Here is a 19,382-nt window from a genome sequence, read left to right on the forward strand (position 1 = left end):
ATATACCAAAAATGTCAAAAAATAGTTCTGTGGTGGCACGTAAACCTGCAAACACAAGAATAAACCACTGAGCCAGCTTGAAACTGACGATAACCCAGAGAGCATAACAATTGTTAGAAACAATTTAATTGATCTTAGCGACTGCTTTTAGAGCTCCATGTTGATCTCTTTTGTAAAGGATATTTCATTGCGCTTAGCGACTGCTTTTGGAAGCTACATATTGATCTATTTTTTAAAAGCATATTTAATTCAGCTTAGCGACTGCTTTTAGAGCTATATACTGATCACTTTTGTAAAAAACAATTAAATTGAGCTTAGCGACTGCTTTTAGAGCTATATATGGATTGTTTTTGTTAGAAACAATTTAATTGAGCTTAGCAACTGCTTTTGGAGCTAGATATAGTTCGCTATTGTCTGCCTATGAGCTGTTGTTTGGTAGAATTGCCATTTGTAATGTAAGGAAAGTATATGATTGTTTGGTTACTTCCCTGCTGACTGTATCAACCTTGTTTGTGCCTTCTTTCCTAACCTCCACCTGCTCTTACTTCATTCTTTCCTAGGTAGTTCCCTCGAGACCTAGGCTCTCTAAGCTCCCAGACTAAGGAACGAATTACCATTCCCTGCTGAAATAAAAGCACAGCAAACAGCTCTTCACCGAAGAGTCAAGGTGGTCAAACAATATTGTACATTACTGTATGGAAGCTGCTGTCTAGGGTCTAAGGTAACGTTTAGTCTCTCCCTCTTAAGCAGGGTTTTTCCCAACCCCCTGGTTAATTTAACAATTGCAAAACCTTTCAAAACCCCCCATATGCTTACATGTTACAGTAATTGCTGCAGAAAATTGTAACCTAAGCAGACATTTCACAAAGGTTAATCTCATACCTACTGAGTGTTACAGTTCCCAGAATTATTTCTGTGTACTTCCTAGCAGATAAATTTATAAATACTCTCTCCTCACCCTTTACTACTACTGACTGCAACCACCTTCTCCATCTCAAACTCCTTGCTTATCTCTGCTCGTACCTACTCCTGACTACCAATCTTATCATTAGTATCCACCTCTACTGATTGTTTCTTGTCAAGCCATTTTTACTACCTGCTTCAACCCGCTCTGTTCACCCTGCAGGCTCACTCCGCTTCCCTCCCTACCCCCAATTCCCACCCACCCCCACAGGTCTTAGCCTTATAGCTCCCTGGACACACCCCCTACTCTAATCTTCCAATCCTTCTTCTTCACACTCTGCCTCCCACCCCCACTCACACCCTTTCACAGCCATACACTCACACTTCTTCTATCTATTTCTCCCTCTAATTTATTCAACATACCCCTCCTAATTTTACTCCTTTATACAATAGAAATACCTACTCCTTTCTCTGTTTTACTAATATCCCCTCTTCTGTTATCCTAAGTTGTTCTATACTTTTACTTAACAATAAAACACCCCTTTCTACTTCCTCCTCTCATACTCTTCTTACCTTTCTCTAATACTCCTACTCCTACTATGGCTCCATACCTGCCAACCCAGCTTTTACTCCCAAGTCTACTTTTTTCCACCCTATGCTCAGTTTACTTCCTATCCATCTATGAGAAACCATTGTATGTCCAATCTTTCAATCCACATAAACACACTACAACATTTCTCATTCCACTTAATTCATATCCATATACTTCTCCTACCCCTAACTATCAACTACCTAAATTCCACCGATTTTCACATCTCAAATATGTCTTGCCTTCTGATAACAAAACTAAATTACTAACCTTTCTAAAATGTAACCTCACTATGAAACCTATTAATCTTACCCTTCAAGCTGGAGATATCCACCCTAACCCTGGTCCTACTTCCCCCTCTCCCCTAATATCCATACCAAAACTCAATAACACCTTCCTAATAGGACATCTTAATACCCAAAGCATAAACAATAAAATACCCTACCTGCATTCCCTCCTTCACATACATTCATTTGACATTCTTTGCCTCTCTGAGACCTGGCTAAAGTCTTCCACTAAAGACACTGAGATTACTCCCCAAGGGTATAATATGGTAAGACTTGACCGTCCCAACCGCAAAGGTGGGGTGTTGCAATTCTTTTAAAACCATCTGAATATTACTACCCTTCCTGCCTCTCCAACTCAAGATAGTAAGGTAGAAGCAATTATTGCAAAACTCGAATTAAATTCCAAAAAATCCCTTTATATTATATGTATGTACCTACCACCTGGTAATAATATACCAATCCTCGAAAATTACCTTAGCTGGCTATCTGCCACATATCCCCAAGAAACCATTATACTAGGTGACCTGAACATAGACTGGAATAGCATTAATGCTGATAATCCTTCTTCTCATATCAACCTCCATGGTTTTACCCAAACCATTACCTCAACTACTAGGCTCAACAAACATAGCAATAGAGAAAGCATCTTAGACTGGATTCTCATAAACAAAGTCAAAGATAGTTACAAAGTAGGAACATTGCCAGATGATGTTAGCGATCACTCCTTAACATTCATAACAAGGGAAAAGGCAGATTGTGTAAACCCCTGCACTATAAGAAATATACGCACCATCAAACATTTTAACCCTGAATTGTTTCAGTCTGAACTAAGTGCATGTAACTGGAACCCTTTAAAAACACTCCCTCTCGAAAATGCAGTACTATACTTTAACTCTACTTTCTTATCCATTCTTGACATTCATGCTCCTGAACGTATCATTAGAATTAAATCTAAAGCAGCCCCCTGGCTCTCCCATGAAACCAAACAACTTATTCTCACTAGAAATAAAGTCTGGGCCACATGGAGATCCCACAGAAATAACCCTGATCTTCTACACTTCCGCCAGCTTAGAAATTTAACCAAAAAGGCAATAATAGCTGACAAAAAGAAATTCTACTTCAATCTACAACAAACTCACCTTAATAATTCTAAACTTTTCTGGTCCTCAGTCAATAGACTCCTCTCCCCAGGAAGTTCTAAAACTCCTTCCCCACTTAATGCTTAACCTGATACCCCTCAACTAACTGCAGATGCCTTCAATACATTCTTCACTGAAACTATACAAGCTCTTGCTAAACAACTAAATGCCAATAACTCACACACACCTTGTAACCTTACAAACTCTTCCTTTAAATTCTCTCTACATCCAATCTCCACATCTTACATATATAGACTCCTTCTCAAACTAAAACCTTGTACCCCCTCTGCTGACAAGCTACCTTCACTCTTTCTACAAAAGCTGCCAAGGTTATCGCATATCCTATTTCCATTCTCATAAATAGGACAATCAAAGAAGGAATCATCCCAGATATCTGGAAGGTCTCTCACATTATCCCACTCCATAAAGGTGGTAACTCCATAGACTACTCCAACTATAGACCTATTGCTCTCCTCTCTCCTCTGGCCAAAATTATGGAGAAATGTATCCACCATCAGCTTGTACAACACGTCTCTCTCCATAACATCATAGCTAACTGTCAACACGGCTTCAGACCATATCATAGTACTACTACCGCCCTGCTTTCCTTTGTAGACACTATTAATCTGAACCGTAACAACAACCTACACTCTTCTGCCATCTTCATTGACCTCTCCAAAGCATTCGATATGGTTAACCACTCTTTATTAATCAATACTCTTGAATCCCTATCTTTTGATATCCCTGCCATTAGATGGTTTAATTCTTATCTTACAAACAGAAAACAAGCAGTTCTCTGGAATAACCACATTTCTTCTCTTTTGCCTGTTTCTATAGGAGTTCCACAAGGCTCCATTCTTGGCCCACTTCTCTTCTCCCTCTTCATTAATGATCTCCAAACAGTAATCCCTCAAGCTACCTGCATTCAATATGCCGATGATTCCACACTCATCTGCTCAGCATCTTCCACCTCAGAACTTATCTCTCATACTCAAAAAATCTTTAATACCATTGAAACATAGTTCTCTAGTAGATTCCTCTTATTAAATGCTAAAAAAACTAAACTTCTCCTCTTCACCCCCACTACCAAGACCCCCCCCTTAAACTTCACCATCTCCTCCAACAATGCCACTGTCATTTCTCCCAACTCTACCAATAAACTGTTAGGTATTACAATTGATAATAATCTCTCTTTCAGCCAACACATTAACAACTCCATAAAACTTGTTAATAGAAAAATAGGATCCTTATATCAGATTAGACCATTTCTGACACCTTCCACTAGAACTAGGATTGCTCACTCCCATCTTCTTTCTACTCTTCTCTATGCTTCTCCCATCTTTACCAACCTCAAGAAAAACAACCTTACCAAATTGGCTACCTGCTACAATAACATTGCTCGCTTCACTACAGGTAACCCCTACAGAACACACCACTGTCTCAACCTAAAACCACTAGGCTGGCTAGAGTTTCAAAACTATCTTGCAATCCAACAACTCACTATTGCCCATAAAATTCTGTACCAACCAAAGAACACCCCTATACTCTCTCAACTCTTAATCCCCTATAACAACCTTAACTCTCTCCGCTCCTCTAATAAACTATTGACTAGTTCTATAAAATCTAACAACACTGCTGGTGACTCCCTTTTTACAAATTCAGTAGGTACAAAATGGAATTTATTACCTAGCAACATAACAAAGATTACATCATTGCCTCTTTTCAAACAAAACATTAAACTGCACTTCCAAAACCACTGGCTGTGCTCCTGTAGTAAACCTGACTAACTTTCCACTGCTTATACTCTACTTTGAACTACCTCCTACTTCTCACTGACTCTACCCTCCACCTGGCTTTTTTCTTCTACTCCCACTTGTCTTCCAAATTACTTCTTTGCTTGTTGACTGTCTTACTTGCTCTCCTTTCCTTATCCCTTCCTACTTCCCTTATTCTCAGCTCTCTTCTCGCTCACTTCCTACCCTGTATCTTTATCTTACAAAGTATTTTTATCTTTATTCAAAGTTTTTCAACTATGACTGTGTGTGGTAGTAATTATTTTATATAGTATCATTTAGTATCTTTATCATACTAAGTATTTTATGTTTGTATAAGTTTTTTTGGACTGTAACTGTATGAACTGGTAAACTAACTCATTTAGTAATAATAGGAAGCTGTAGAGTTATAGTTTTTTGTCTTTTACGAACTTTCTTACAAACACTATGATATTTTTCTTTATTGTATTCTGTGTGGAGCTTTTCTCCCCGGGCCTCTACTGAAAATGGAAATATCTCCAGCTAGACTAGCCCGGTCAACAAATGTAAAATAAATAAATAAATAAAAATTAACTCAAATAGGTGTAAAGTAACAACTCAATCCACAGATGAGTGCTGTCATCTGATTAAATGAACAAACTTTATCAGAGCTGTTCCAATTAAGGTATGGCTGCTTTAAATATCTGGACATGAATTCTACATCACACGTAAAATAAACGTTCAGTGAACCAAATTACTTCTCTGCATATCAGCAATAAATTATAGACATCAGAGTATAGTAAAAGGAATCACAGTATATTCCATTTTAAAATTATACAGTTTTAACAAATCTAATTATGTCATACCAATGAACAATAAATAAATTACATATAACATGTAAAATACAATTTAGAATGAAAAAATATATATCTAAATAGAGCATGTCTATGTAAATAAGCCCAGTATGCTAAACTTGTTGTGTCTTTCGGCTTTTCCCGGTTAGGGTTCGCCACAGCAGAACTCCGATCCGCTAATGATTGGCAGTAGATTTTTTACGTGCTGAGTTGCCAGCCCTGACGCACAACCTTCAAATGAAGGTATGCCCATTCACGCATGTCTCCACACAGAAGACGCTTTAGCTGAGAATCGAACAGGACAACGTCTTACTGTGAGGCGGAAACACTACCGCAGCACCACCACCGCAGGAAGCAGTATGCTAGCTAAACTTTGAATAACGGTTCATTTATATATTTTCATTTTACAGTTTAGCCCAGTATGCTAAACGGTAAAATGAAAATATATAAATGAACTGTTATTCAAAGTTTAGCTGCTCTTCATTTTAAGATATGTCACACTGAAGTAATATTAATGCCTAGAGAACATGCAGCATCTTACTGTAGCTGGCAAAGAATTTTTCAATATTAAAGTAATGATTCGCAGGTCGCCCCTCCAAGGGTTACTATAGAAGCATAAATAATATCGTTTTCGGCATAAACTATTTTTATAGTAGAAGTTTTCTTTAGGTTTTAGTCATAAACTAGATTTTATAAGTCACAGTAAACACAGTAGCTATTAAGTTTGTGATATTTTCTAAATAACTTAAAATATCTCAGCAACTGCTCAAGTTGCAAAGTACTATAAAGCATAATTTTCTTCATTCAGCTGAGAGCTTTCATATGAGGCTAAACAGTTATGTCTTTGTTACTTGGCTTTTGGGATATGTAGTAAAGCATGAAATGTGTGACAGTAAAAATAAATACTATATAAACAAATATCAATACAGTTGTGTTTGCCTTTGTGTAAATAAAATATTGTAATACTTTGTATGTGGCATTGTTTTGGAATTACTAATGCAAATATGAACAAGCAATATTTGATACATCGAGGCATCAGTAGGATGTAACTACAGACAAACCTAGAGGTGTCAGTAGGATGTAACTACAGACAAACCTAGAGGCATCAGTAGGATGTAACTGAAGACACACCTAGAGGCATCAGTAGGATGTAACTGAAGACACACCTAGAGGCGTCAGTCGGATGTAACTGCAGACACACCTAGAGGAATCAGTAGGATGTAACTACAGACAAACCTAGAAGCATCAGTAGGATGAAACTGCAGACACACCTAGAGGCATCAGTAGGATGTAACTACAGACAAACCTACAGGCATCATTAGAATGTAACTGAAGGCACACCTAGAGGCGTCAGTCGGATGTAACTGAAGACACACCTAGAGGCGTCAGTCGGATGTAACTGCAGACACACCTAGAGGAATTAGTAGGATGTAACTACAGACAAACCTAGAAGCGTCAGTAGGATGAAACTGCAGACACACCTAGAGGCATCAGTAGGATGTAACTACAGACAAACCTAGAGGCGTCATTAGAATGTAACTGAAGACACACCTAGAGGTGTCAGTCGGATGTAAATGCAGACACACCTAGAGGAATCAGTAGGATGTAACTACAGACAAACCTAGAGGCGTCATTAGGATGTAACTGCAGACACACCTCGAGGTGTCAGTAGGATGTAATTGCAGACACATATTGAGAAGTTAGTAGGCTGTAACTGCAGACACACCTAGAGGAATCAGCAGGATGTAACTGAAGACACACCTAGAGGCATCAGTAGGATGTAACTGCAGACACACCTAAAGGCATCAGTAGGATGTAACTACAGACACATCTAGAGGAGTCAGTAGGATGTAACTGCAAACACACCTCGAGGCATCAGTAGGATGTAACTGAAGACACACCTAGAGGCATCAGAAGGATGTAACTGCAGACACACCTAGAAGCATCAGTAGGATGTAACTTGCAGACACACCTACAGGCATTAGTAGAATTTAACTGCAGACTCACCTAGAGGTGTCAGTAGGATGTAACTGCAAACACACCTAGAGGCATCAGTAGGATGTAACTGAAGAAACACCTAGAGGCATCAGTAGGATGAACTGCAGACACACCTAGAGGCAGAAGTAGGCTGTAACTGCAGACACACCTAGAGGAGTGAGTAGGATGCAACTGCAGATACACCTAGAGGAATCAGTAGGATGTAACTGCAGACACACCTAGAGGAATCAGTAGGATGTATCTGCAGACACTATTCCAGGCATCAGTAGGATGTAACTGAAGACACATCTAGAGGCGTCAGTAGGATGTAACTGCACACACACCTAGAGGAATCTGTAAGATGTAATTGCAGACACACCTAGAGGCATCAGTAGGATTTAATTGCAGACACACCTAGAGGCGTCAGTAGAATTTAACTGTAGACATACATAGAGGCATCAGTAGAATGTAACTGCAGACACAATTAGAGACGGCAGTAGGATGTAACGGCAGACACACCTAGAGGGAAAAGTAGGATGTAACTGCAGACACACCTAGAGGCATCAGTAGAATGTAACTGCAGACACACCTAGAGGCATCAGTTGGATGTAACTGCAGACACACCTAGAGGAGTCAGTAGGCTGTAACTGCAGACACACCAAGAGGCATCAGTAGAATGTTACTACAGACACACCTAGAGGCATCAGCAGGATGTAACTGCAGCCACACCTAGAGGCGTCCGTAGGATGTAACTGCAGACACACCTAGAGGCATCAGTAGGATGTATCTGCAGACAAACCTACAGGCATCAGTAGGATGTAACTGCAGACACATCTAGAGGTGTCAGTAGGATGTAACTGCAGAAACACCTAGAGGAATCTGTAGGATGTAACTGCAGACGCACCTAGAGGCATCAGTAGGTTTTAACTGCAGACACACCTAGAGGCGGCAGTATGATGTAACAGCAGACACATCTAGAGGCAAAAGCAGGATGTAAATGCAGACACACCTAGAGGCATCAGTAGGATGTAACTGCAGATACACCTTGAGGCATCAGTAGGATGTAACTGCAGACACACCTACAGGCATCAGTAGGATGTAACTGCAGACAAACCTAGTGACATCAGTAGGATGTAACTGTAGACACATCTAGAGGCATCAGTAGGATGTAACTGCAGAGACACCTAGAGGCGTCAGTGAGATGTAACTGCAGACACACATAGAGGAGTCAATTGACTTTAACTGCAGACATACCAAGAGGCATTTGTAGGATGTAACTGCAGACACATCTAGACGCATCAGTAGGATGTAACTGTAGACAAACCTAGAGGCATTATTAAGATGTAACTGCAGACACACCTAGAGGCAACAGTAGGCTGTAACTGAAGACACTCCTAGAGTAGTGAGTAGGACACAACTGCAGTCACACCTAGAGGCATCAGTAGGATGTAACTGCAGACACACATAGAGGCATCAGAAGGATGTAACTGCAGACACACCTAGAAGCATCAGTAGGATGTAACTGCAGACACAGCTAGAGGCGTCAGAAGGATGTAACTGCAGACACACGCAGAAGCATCAGTAGGATGTAACTTGCAGACACACCCAGAGGCATCAGTAGGATGTAACAGCAGACACACCTAGAGGAGTCAGTAGGATTTAACTGCAGACACACCTAGAGGCATCAGTAGCCTGTAACTGCAGACACACCAAGAGGAGTGAGTAGGATACAACTGCAGGCACACCTACAGGCATCTGTTGGATGTAACTGCAGACACACCTAGAGGCATCAGTAAGATGTAACTGCAGACAAACATAGAAACAACAGTAGGATGTAACCACAGACACACCTATAGCACCTATAGGCATCCGTAGGATGTAATTGCAGACACACTTAGATGCGTCAGTAGGATGTAACTGCAGGCACACATAAAGGTGTCAGTAGGATGTAGCTGCAGACACACCTAGAGATATCAGTAGGATGTAACTGCAGACACACCAAGAGGAGTCAGTTGGATGTAACTGCAAATACTCCTAGAGGCATCAGTAGGATGTAACTGCAGACACACCTAGATGCATCAGTAAGATGTCACTGCAGACACACCTAGAGGAGTCAGTAGGCTGCAATTGCTAACACACCAAGAGGCATCAGTAGGATGTTACTGCAGACACACCTAGAGGCATCAGCAGAATGTAACTGCAGACACACCTAGAGGTGTCAGTAGAATGTAACTGGAGACATATCTAGGGGTATCAGTAGGATGTATCTGCAGACACACCTACAGGCATCAGTAGGATGTAACTGCAGACACATCTAGAGGCGTCAGTAGGATGTAACTGCAGACACACCTAGAGGCATCAGTAGGATTTACCTGCAGACACACCTAGAGGTAACAGTAGAATGTAACTGCAGACATACCTAGAGGCATCAGTAGAAAGTAACTGCAGACACAATTAGAGGCAGCAGTAGGATGTAACAGCAGACACACCTAGAGGCAAAAGTAGGATGTAACTGCAGACAAACCTAGAGGCATCAGTAGGATGTAACTGCAGACACACCTAGAGGCATCAGTAGGATGCAACTGCAGACACACCTAGCGGCACCAGTAGGATGTAACTGTAGACACATCTAGAGGCGTCAGTGGGATGTAATTGCAGACACACCTAGAGGCATCAGTAGGATGTAACTGCATACACACCTAGAGGAGTCAGTAGGCTGAACCTGCAGACACACCTAGAGGTGTCCGTCGGATGTAACTACAGAAACATCTAGCGGCATCAGTAGGATGTAACTGCAGACACAACTAGAGGCATCAGTAGGATGTAACTGCAGACACACCTAGAGGCATCAGTAGGCTGTAACTGCTGACAAATCTAGAGGAGTGATGTTACTGCAGACACAACTAGAGGCATCAGCAGGATGTAACTGCAGACACACCTAGAGCCATCAGTGGGATGTAACTGCAGACACACCTAGAGGCATCAGTAAGATGTAACTGCAGACAAACCTAGAAGCATCAGTAGGATGTAACTACAGACACAGGTAGAGGCGTAAGAATTATGTAACTGCAGACACAAATAAAAACTTCAGAAGGATGTAACTTGCAAACACACCTAGAGGCATCAGTAGGATGCAACTGCAGACACACCTAGAGACATCAGTAAGATGTAACTGTAGACAAAACTAGAGGCAACAGTAGGATGAAACTGCAGACACACCTAGAGGCATCAGTAGGATGTAATTGCAGACACACCTAGAGGCGTCAGTAGGATATAACTGCAGACACATCTAGAGGTGTCATTAGGACGTAACTGCAGACACACCTAGAGATATCAGTAGGATGTAACTGCAGACACACCAAGAGGCATCAGTTGGATGTAACTGCAGACACACCTAGAGGCATCAGTAGGATGTAAATGCAGACACACCTAGAGGCATTAGTAGGATGTAACTGCAGACAAAAATAGAGAAGTCAGTAGGCTTTAACTGCAAACACACCAAGAGGCATCAGTAGGATGTAACTGCAGACACACCTAGAGGTGTCAGTAGGATGTAACTGCAGACACACCTAGAGGCATCAGTAGGATGTATCTGCAGACACATCTACAGGCATCAGTAGGATGTAACTGCAGAAAACCCTAGAGGCATCAGTAGAATGTAACTGCAGACATACCTAGAGCCATCAGTAGAATGTAAATGCAGACACAATTAGAGGCGGCAGTAGGATGTAACTGCAAACACACCTAGAGAAGTCAGTAGGATGTAACTGCAAACACACCTAGAGTCATCAGTAGGCTGTAACTGCAAACACACCTAGAGCCATCAGTAGGATGTAACTGAAGACACACCTAGAGGCATCAGTAGGATGTAACTGCAGACACACCTAGAGGAGTGATTAGGATGAAACTGCAGAAACACCTAGAGGAATCAGTAGGATGTAACTGCAGACACACCTAGAGGCATCAGTAGGATGTAACTGCAGACAAACCTAGAAGCGTCAGTAGGATGTAACTGCAGACACGGCTAGAGGCATCAGAAGGATGTAACTGCAGACAAACCTAGAAGCATCAGTAGGATGTAACTTGCAGACACACCTAGAGACATCAGTAGGATGTAACTGCAGACACACCTAGAGGCATCTGTAGGATGTAATTGCAGACACACCTAGAGGCGTCAGTAGGATGTAACTGCAGACACACCTAGAGGTGTCAATAGGACGTAACTGCAGACACACCTAGAGATATCAGTAGGATGTAACTGCAGACACACCAAGAGGCATCAGTTGGATGTAACTGCAGACACACCTAGAGGCATCAGTAGGGTGTAACTGCAGACACACCTAGAGGCATTAGTAGGATGTAACTGCAGACAAAAATAGAAGAGTCAGTAGGCTTTAACTGCAAACACACCAAGAGGCATCAGTAGGGTGTAACTGCAAACACACCTAGAGGTGTCAGTAGGATGTAACTGCAGACACACCTAGAGGCATCAGTAGGATGTATCTGCAGACACACCTACAGGCATCAGTAGGATGTAACTTCAGAAACCCCTAGAGGCATCAGTAGAATGTAACTGCAGACATACCTAGAGCCATCAGTATAATGTAAATGCAGACACAATTAGAGGTGGCAGTAGGATGTAACTGCAGACACACCTAGAGGAGTCAGTAGGATGTAACTGCAAACACACCTAGAGGCATCAGTAGGATGTAACTGCAAACACACCTAGAGACATCAGTATGATGTAACTGAAGACACACCTAGAGGCATCAGTAGGATGTAACTGCAGACACACCTAGAGGAGTGATTAGGATGCAACTGCAGAAACACCTAGAGGAATCAGTAGGATGTAACTGCAGACACACCTAGAGGCATCAGTATGATGTAACTGCAGACAAACCTAGAAGCGTCAGTAGGATGTAACTGCAGACACGGCTAGAGGCATCAGAAGGATGTAACTGCAGACACACCTAGAAGCATCAGTAGGATGTAACTTGCAGACACACCTAGAGACATCAGTAGGATTTAACTGCAGACACACCTAGAGGCATCAGTAGGATGTAACTGCAAACACATCTAGAGGCATCAGTAGGATGTAACTGAAGACACACCAAGAAGCATCAGTAGGCTGTAACTGCAGACACACCTAGAGGAGTGACTAAGATGCAACTGCAGACACACCTAGAGGAATCAGTAGGATGTAACTGCAGACACACCTAGAGGCATCAGTTGGAAGTAACTGCAGACACACCTAGAAGTGCCAGTAGGATGTAACTGCAGACATGGCTAGAGGTGTCAGAAGGATGTAACTGTAGACACCCCTAGAAGTGTCAGTAGGATGTAACTTGCAGACACACCTAGAGGCATCAGTAGGATGTAACTGCAGACACAATTAGAGGCGTCAGTAGGATGTAACTGCAGACACACATAGAGGCATCAGTAAGATGTAACTACAGACACACCGAGAGGAGTTAGTAGGATCCAACTGCAGACACATCTAGAGGCATCAGTAGGATGTAACTGCAGACATACCTAGAGGCATCAGTAAGATGTAACTGCAGACACACCTTGAGGCATCAGTAAGATGTAACTGCAGACAAACCTAGAGGCAACAGTAGCATGTAACTGCAGACACACCTAGAGGCATCAGTAGGATGTAATTGCAGACACACCTTGAATCGTCAGTAAGATGTAACTGCAGACACGCCTAGAGGTGTCAGTAGGATGTAACTGCAGACACACATAGAGATATCAGTAGGATGTAACTGCAGACACACCAAGAGATGGCAGATGGATGTAACTGCAGACACACCTAGAGGAATCAGTAGGATATAACTGCAGACACACTTAGAGGAGTCAGTAGGCTGTAACTGCAAACACACCTAGAGGAGTCAGTACGATGTATCTGCAGACAAACCTACAGGCATCAGTAGGTTGTAACTGCAGACACATCTGGAGGCATCAGTAGGATGTAACTGCAGACACATCTAGAGGCGTCAGTAGGATGTAACTGCAGACACACCTAGAGGAATCTGTAGGATGTAACTGCGGACACACCTAGAGGCATCAGTAGGATTTAACTGCAGACACACTTAGAGGCGTCAGTAGAATGAAACTGCAGATATACCTAGAGGCATCAGTAGAATGTAACTGCAGACACAATTAGAGGCATCAGTAGGAAGTAACTTCAGACACACATAGAGGCATCAGTAGGATGTAACTGCAGACACACCTAGAGGCATCAGTAGGATGTAACTTCAGACACACATAAAGGCATCAGTAGGATGTAACTGCAGACACACCTAGAGGAGTCAGTAGGCTGTAACTGCAGGCATACCTAGAGGTGTCAGTAAGATGTAACTGCAGACACACCTAGAGGCATCAGTAGGATGTAACTGCAGACACATTTAGAGGCATCAGTAGGATGTAACTGCAGACACACCTAAAGTAATCTGTAGGATAAAAACGGCAGAAACACTTAGAGGCATCAGTAGGATTTAACTGCAGACACACCTAGACGCGTCAGCAGAATGTAACTGTAGACACACCTAGAGGCATCAGTAGAATTTAACTGCAGACACAATTAGAGGTGGCAGTAGGATGTAACAGCAGACACACCTAGAGGCAAAAGTATGATGTAACTGCAGACAAACCTAGAAGCTTCAGTAGGATGTAACTACAGACAAACCTAGAGACATCAGTCGGATGTAACTGCAGACACACCTTGAGGCATCAGTAGGATGTAACTGCAGACACACCTAGCAGCATCAGTAGGATGTAACTGTAGAAACATCTAGAGGCGTCAGTAGGATGTAACTGCAGACAGACCTAGAGGCGTTAGTAGGATGTAACTGCACACACCTAGAGGAGTCAATTGGCTGTAACTGCAGACACACCTAGAGGCGTCCGTAGGATGTAACTGCAGACACACCTAGAGGCATCAGTAGGCTGTAACTGAAGACACTCCTAGAGGAGTGAGTAGGATGCAAGAGCAGACACACCTAGAGGCATCAGTAGGATGTTACTGCAGACACACCTAGAGACATCAGTAGGATGTAACTGCAGACATACCTAGATGCATCAGTAGGAAGTGACTGCAGAAACAGCTAGAGGTGTCAGAAGGCTGTAACTGTAGACATACTTAGAAGCGTCAGTAGAATGTAACTTGCAGACACACCTAGAGGTATCAGTAGGATGTAACTGCAGACACACCTAGAGACGTCAGTAGGATGTAACTGCATAAACACCTAAAGGCATCAGTAGGCTGTAACTGTAGACACACCAAGAGGAGTGAGTAGGATGCAACTGCAGGCACACCTAGAGGCATTAGTAGGATGTAACTGCAGACACACCTAGAGATATCAGTAAGATGTAACTGCAGAAAAATCTAGAGACAACAGTAGGATGTAACTGCAGTCACACCTATAGGCATCAGTGGGATGTAATTGCAGACAGACCTAGAGGTGTAAGTAGGATGTTACTGCAGACACACCTAGAAGTGTCAGTAGGATGTAGCTGCAGACATACCTAGAGATATCAGTAGGATGTAAATGCAAACACACCAAGAGGCATCTGTTGGAAGTAACTGCAGATACTCCTAGAGGCATCAGTAGGATGTAACTGCAGACACACCTAGAGGCATCAGTAGGATGTAACTGTAGACACACCTAGAGGATTCAGTAGGCTGTAACTGCAAACACACCAAGAGGTATCAGTAGGATGTTACTGCAGACACACCTAGTGGCATCAGCAGGATGTAACTGCAGACACACCTAGAGATATCAGTAGGCTGTAACTGTAAACACACCAAGAGGCGTCACTTGGATGTAACTGCAGACACACCTAGAGGCATCAGTAGGATGTATCGGCAGACACACCCACAGGCATCAGTAGGATGTAACTGCAGACACATCTCGAGGCGTCAGTAGGATGTAACTGCAGACACACCTAAAGGAATCTGTAGGATTTAACTGCCAACATACCTAGAGGCATCAGTAGGATTTAACTGCAGATACACCTAGAGGCATCAGCTGTAACTGCAGACATACCTAGAGGCATCAGTAGAATGTAATGGCAGACACAATTAGAGGCGGCAGTAGGATGTAACTGCAGACACAATTAGAGGCGGCAGTAGGATGTAACAGCAGACACACATAGAGGCAAAAGTAGGATGTAACTGCAGACACACCTAGAGACATCAGTAGGATGTAACTGAAGACACACCTAGAGGTAGTAGGATGTAACTACAGACATAACTAGAGGCATCAGTAGGATGTAACTGCAGACATACCTAGAGGCAGTAGGATGTATCTGCAGACACACCTAGAGGCATCAGTAGGATGTAACTGCAGACACACCTAGAGGCATCAGTAGGATGTAACTGCAGACACACCTAGCGACATGAGTAAGATGTAACTGCAGATGCACCTAAAAGCATCAGTAGGATGTGACTGCAGCACACCTAGAGGCATCAGTAGCATTTAACTGCAGACACACCTTCAGGCATTAGTAGGATGTAACTGCAAAAACACCTGGTTGCATCAGTAGGATGTAACTGCAGACACACATAGAGGCATCAGTAGGATGTAACTGCAGAAACACCTGGTGGCATCAGTAGGATGTAACTGCAGACACAACTACAGGCATCAGTAGGATGTAACTGCACAAAACACCTGGTGGAATCAGTAGGATGTATCTGCAGACACATCTAGAGGCATCAGTAGGATGTAACCGCAGACACACCTAGAGGCATCAGTAGGATGTAACTGCAGACACACCTAGAGACATCAGTAGGATGTAACTACAGATACACCTAGAAGCATCAGTAGGATGTAACTGCAGACACACCTAGAGTCATCAGTAGGATGTAACTGCAGACACACCTAGAGGCATCAGTAGGATGTAACTGCAAACTCACCTGGACATGTCAGTAGGATGTAACCGCTGGCACACCTAGAGGCATCAGTAGGATGTAACTGCAAATACACCTGGAGGCATCATTATGATGTAACTGCAGACACCACCTAGAGGCATCAGTAGGATGTAACTGCAGACACACCTAGATGCATCAGTAGTATGTAACTGCAGGCACACCTACAGGCATCAGTAGGATATAACTACAGACATACCTAGAGGCATCAGTGGGATGTAACTGCAGACACACCTACTTTAAGTTAAACAAGGGTCAAAACAAATTAATACATCATTGCCTTTTAGATGCTCTCAGTAATGTGGATCGCCATGCAAACATGCGCCCTGTAGGTAAACAAAGCTTGGCAGTCAGTGGACACACCCCCCAGACATCCACGGTCAGCAAGGTGGTCTGCCACACAAGCACACTTTAACATGCACTCTGTAGTTAAACAAAGCTTAGAAGTCAGTGCACACACCCCCAAGACTTCCACCCTAAGCATGGCGGTGCACAGTGGAAACAGGCGCAGCTAAGCGCAAATCAGCTTAGAAGTTATTGGGCACACCCTCTCCTGATGCCACCTACCTCCTGTGTGGACACCAACACAGTTATTTGCCTACCTAGTGGGGATATGTGGACACGATTACCCCATTATGTAATTCAGTAACTTCACCTCATTTGCATAGGAATCTGTGCTCACAACCTGGAAACTACACACTTCCAAGCCCTACCACATTAAGAACAGCACCAATGTACCATTGTAGATACTCCATGCAGGGTCCTGTAATACACTTCTCTCTCATAATATTAATTTTGTTTTTTCTGCTTTTTTTATTTTGTTATTTTTTATAAGGCGTGTTTGCTCACTAGTATGTAACTGCAGACACACCTAGAGGCATCAGTAGGATGTAAGTGCAAACACACCTAGAGACATCAGTAGGATGTAACTGAAGACGCACCTAGAGGCATCAGTAGGATGTAACTACAGACACACCTAGAGGAGTGATTAGGATGCAACTGCAGAAACACCTAGAGGATTTAGTAGGATGTAACTGCAGACACACCTAGAGACATCAGTAGGATGTAACTGCAGACAAACCTGAAAGTGTCAGTAGGATGTAACTGCAGACACGGCTAGAGACATCAGAAGGATGTAACTGCAGACACACCTAGAAGCATCAGTAGGATGTAACTTGCAGACACACCTAGAGACATCAGTAGGATTTAACTGTAGACACATCTAGAGGCATCAGTAGGATGTAACTGCAAACACACCTAGAGGCATCAGTAGGATGTAACTGAAGACACACCTAGAAGCATCAGTAGGCTGTAACTGCAGACACACCTAGAGGAGTGACTAAGATGCAACTGCAGACACACCTAGAGGAATCAGTAGGATGTAACTGCAGACACACCTAGAAGCATCAGTTGGAAGTAACTGCAGACACACCTAGAAGTGCCAGTAGGATGTAACTGCAGACACCCTAGAGGTGTCAGAAGGATGTAACTGCAGACACCCCTCGAAGTGTCAGTAGGATGTAACTTGCAGACACACCTAGAGGCATCAGTAGGATGTAACTGCAGACACAATTAGAGGTGTCAGTAGGATGTAACTGCAGACACACATAGAGGCATCAGTAGGATGTAACTACAGACACACCAAGAGGAGTTAGTAGGATCCAACTGCAGACACACCTAGAGGCATCAGTAGGATGTAACTGCAGACACACCTAGAGGCATCAGTAAGATGTAACTGCAGACAAACCTAGAGGCAGCAGTAGCATGTAACTGCAGCCACACCTACAGGAATCAGTAGGATGTAATTGCAGACACACCTTGAGTCGTCAGTAAGAAAGAATGATGCCACAATACAAAGACAAGATGACCAGCTTTAATAATTTGCTCAAATACTGGTGTCATTCTAGGGGGATCCAATGTCTATCTGCTTGGGATGACATGCTGGACAAGCCACGCTGCTTCGCAAGGAACAGCTTGCATCTGTCACCACTGGGCTTCTGGATATTGGCTAAGGCTCTTGCCTCCCCCATAGTTCCTTTTTTAGGCAAGGCTCAAAAGACAAACCCACCTCCTTAGAAAACAAAAATGGAAAAAAATTAAGGGTAATGCTGCTCAACGCCAGAAGTCTAAATCTCAAGATGCAGGCTCTCGAAGCACTCCTCAGTATGGAGGACATCGATGTCTGTGCAGTAACTGAAACCTGGTTCAAGGCTCCTGAGAGCACTCCAGCACTACCAAGCTATACCTCGTATCATGCTTTTCGGCCCCAAAACTCAGGCCAAACCAAAAAGGGAGGAGGAGTGTCCATATTCATCAAGGACACCCACACCTCCAGGTTAGTGGCAACACATGAAGCATCAGAGACCATCCAGGTGCAACTAACCGTAGGCAAAACTGCTATACAACTGGTAGCATGTTACAGACTACCCTCCCAATCTCAGGAACCCCACTCAGCCTTCCTGAAGACATTGGAGGATATGAATGTCTCACCAAACACCATCATATTGGGAGACTTCAACTACCCTAACATAGACTGGGTGTATTATTCTAGCCCAAACACCCTAGCCCAAAGGTTCCTGGAATTCATAAATTCAAATGCAATGGAACAGCTAGTTACCTCTCCCACAAGGGGAGATAATATACTAGACCTGATCATCACAAACATGGGGACAAAGTGCTCCACACTGGATATATACCCTTCACTAGTGAGATCTGACCACAAACTAATCACCCTGGATATACATATCCCACCTCCACCCCCAACACAAAAGACTACAGTGAAAAACTTCTCAAAAGCCGACTTTACACTTCTTAAAACTGAGATGGTATCCTTTAAGCCCACTGGGACAGTGGAAACCACATCCCACAATGCAGAATCCTTCACAAATGCTTTCTATGGACATCTCCAAGAATGCATGGATCATGCAATCCCAAATAAAACCAAGACCCTCTC

The 19,382-nt window shown here is 43.0% G+C and overlaps 1 protein-coding gene across 1 annotated transcript in view; it reads right to left on the reverse strand.

Moving 5' to 3' along the window:
- Positions 1–19,382, reverse strand: part of LOC122790291 (carcinoembryonic antigen-related cell adhesion molecule 5-like) — a 663,376-nt gene that overhangs the window by 219,420 nt on the left and 424,574 nt on the right. The gene's annotated exons all lie outside the window — the stretch shown is intronic.

This window comes from Protopterus annectens, chromosome 16.part0, assembly GCF_019279795.1.
Source record: "Protopterus annectens isolate FY-2018-M chromosome 16.part0, PAN1.0, whole genome shotgun sequence".
Classification (NCBI taxonomy): Eukaryota; Metazoa; Chordata; order Ceratodontiformes; family Protopteridae; genus Protopterus; species Protopterus annectens.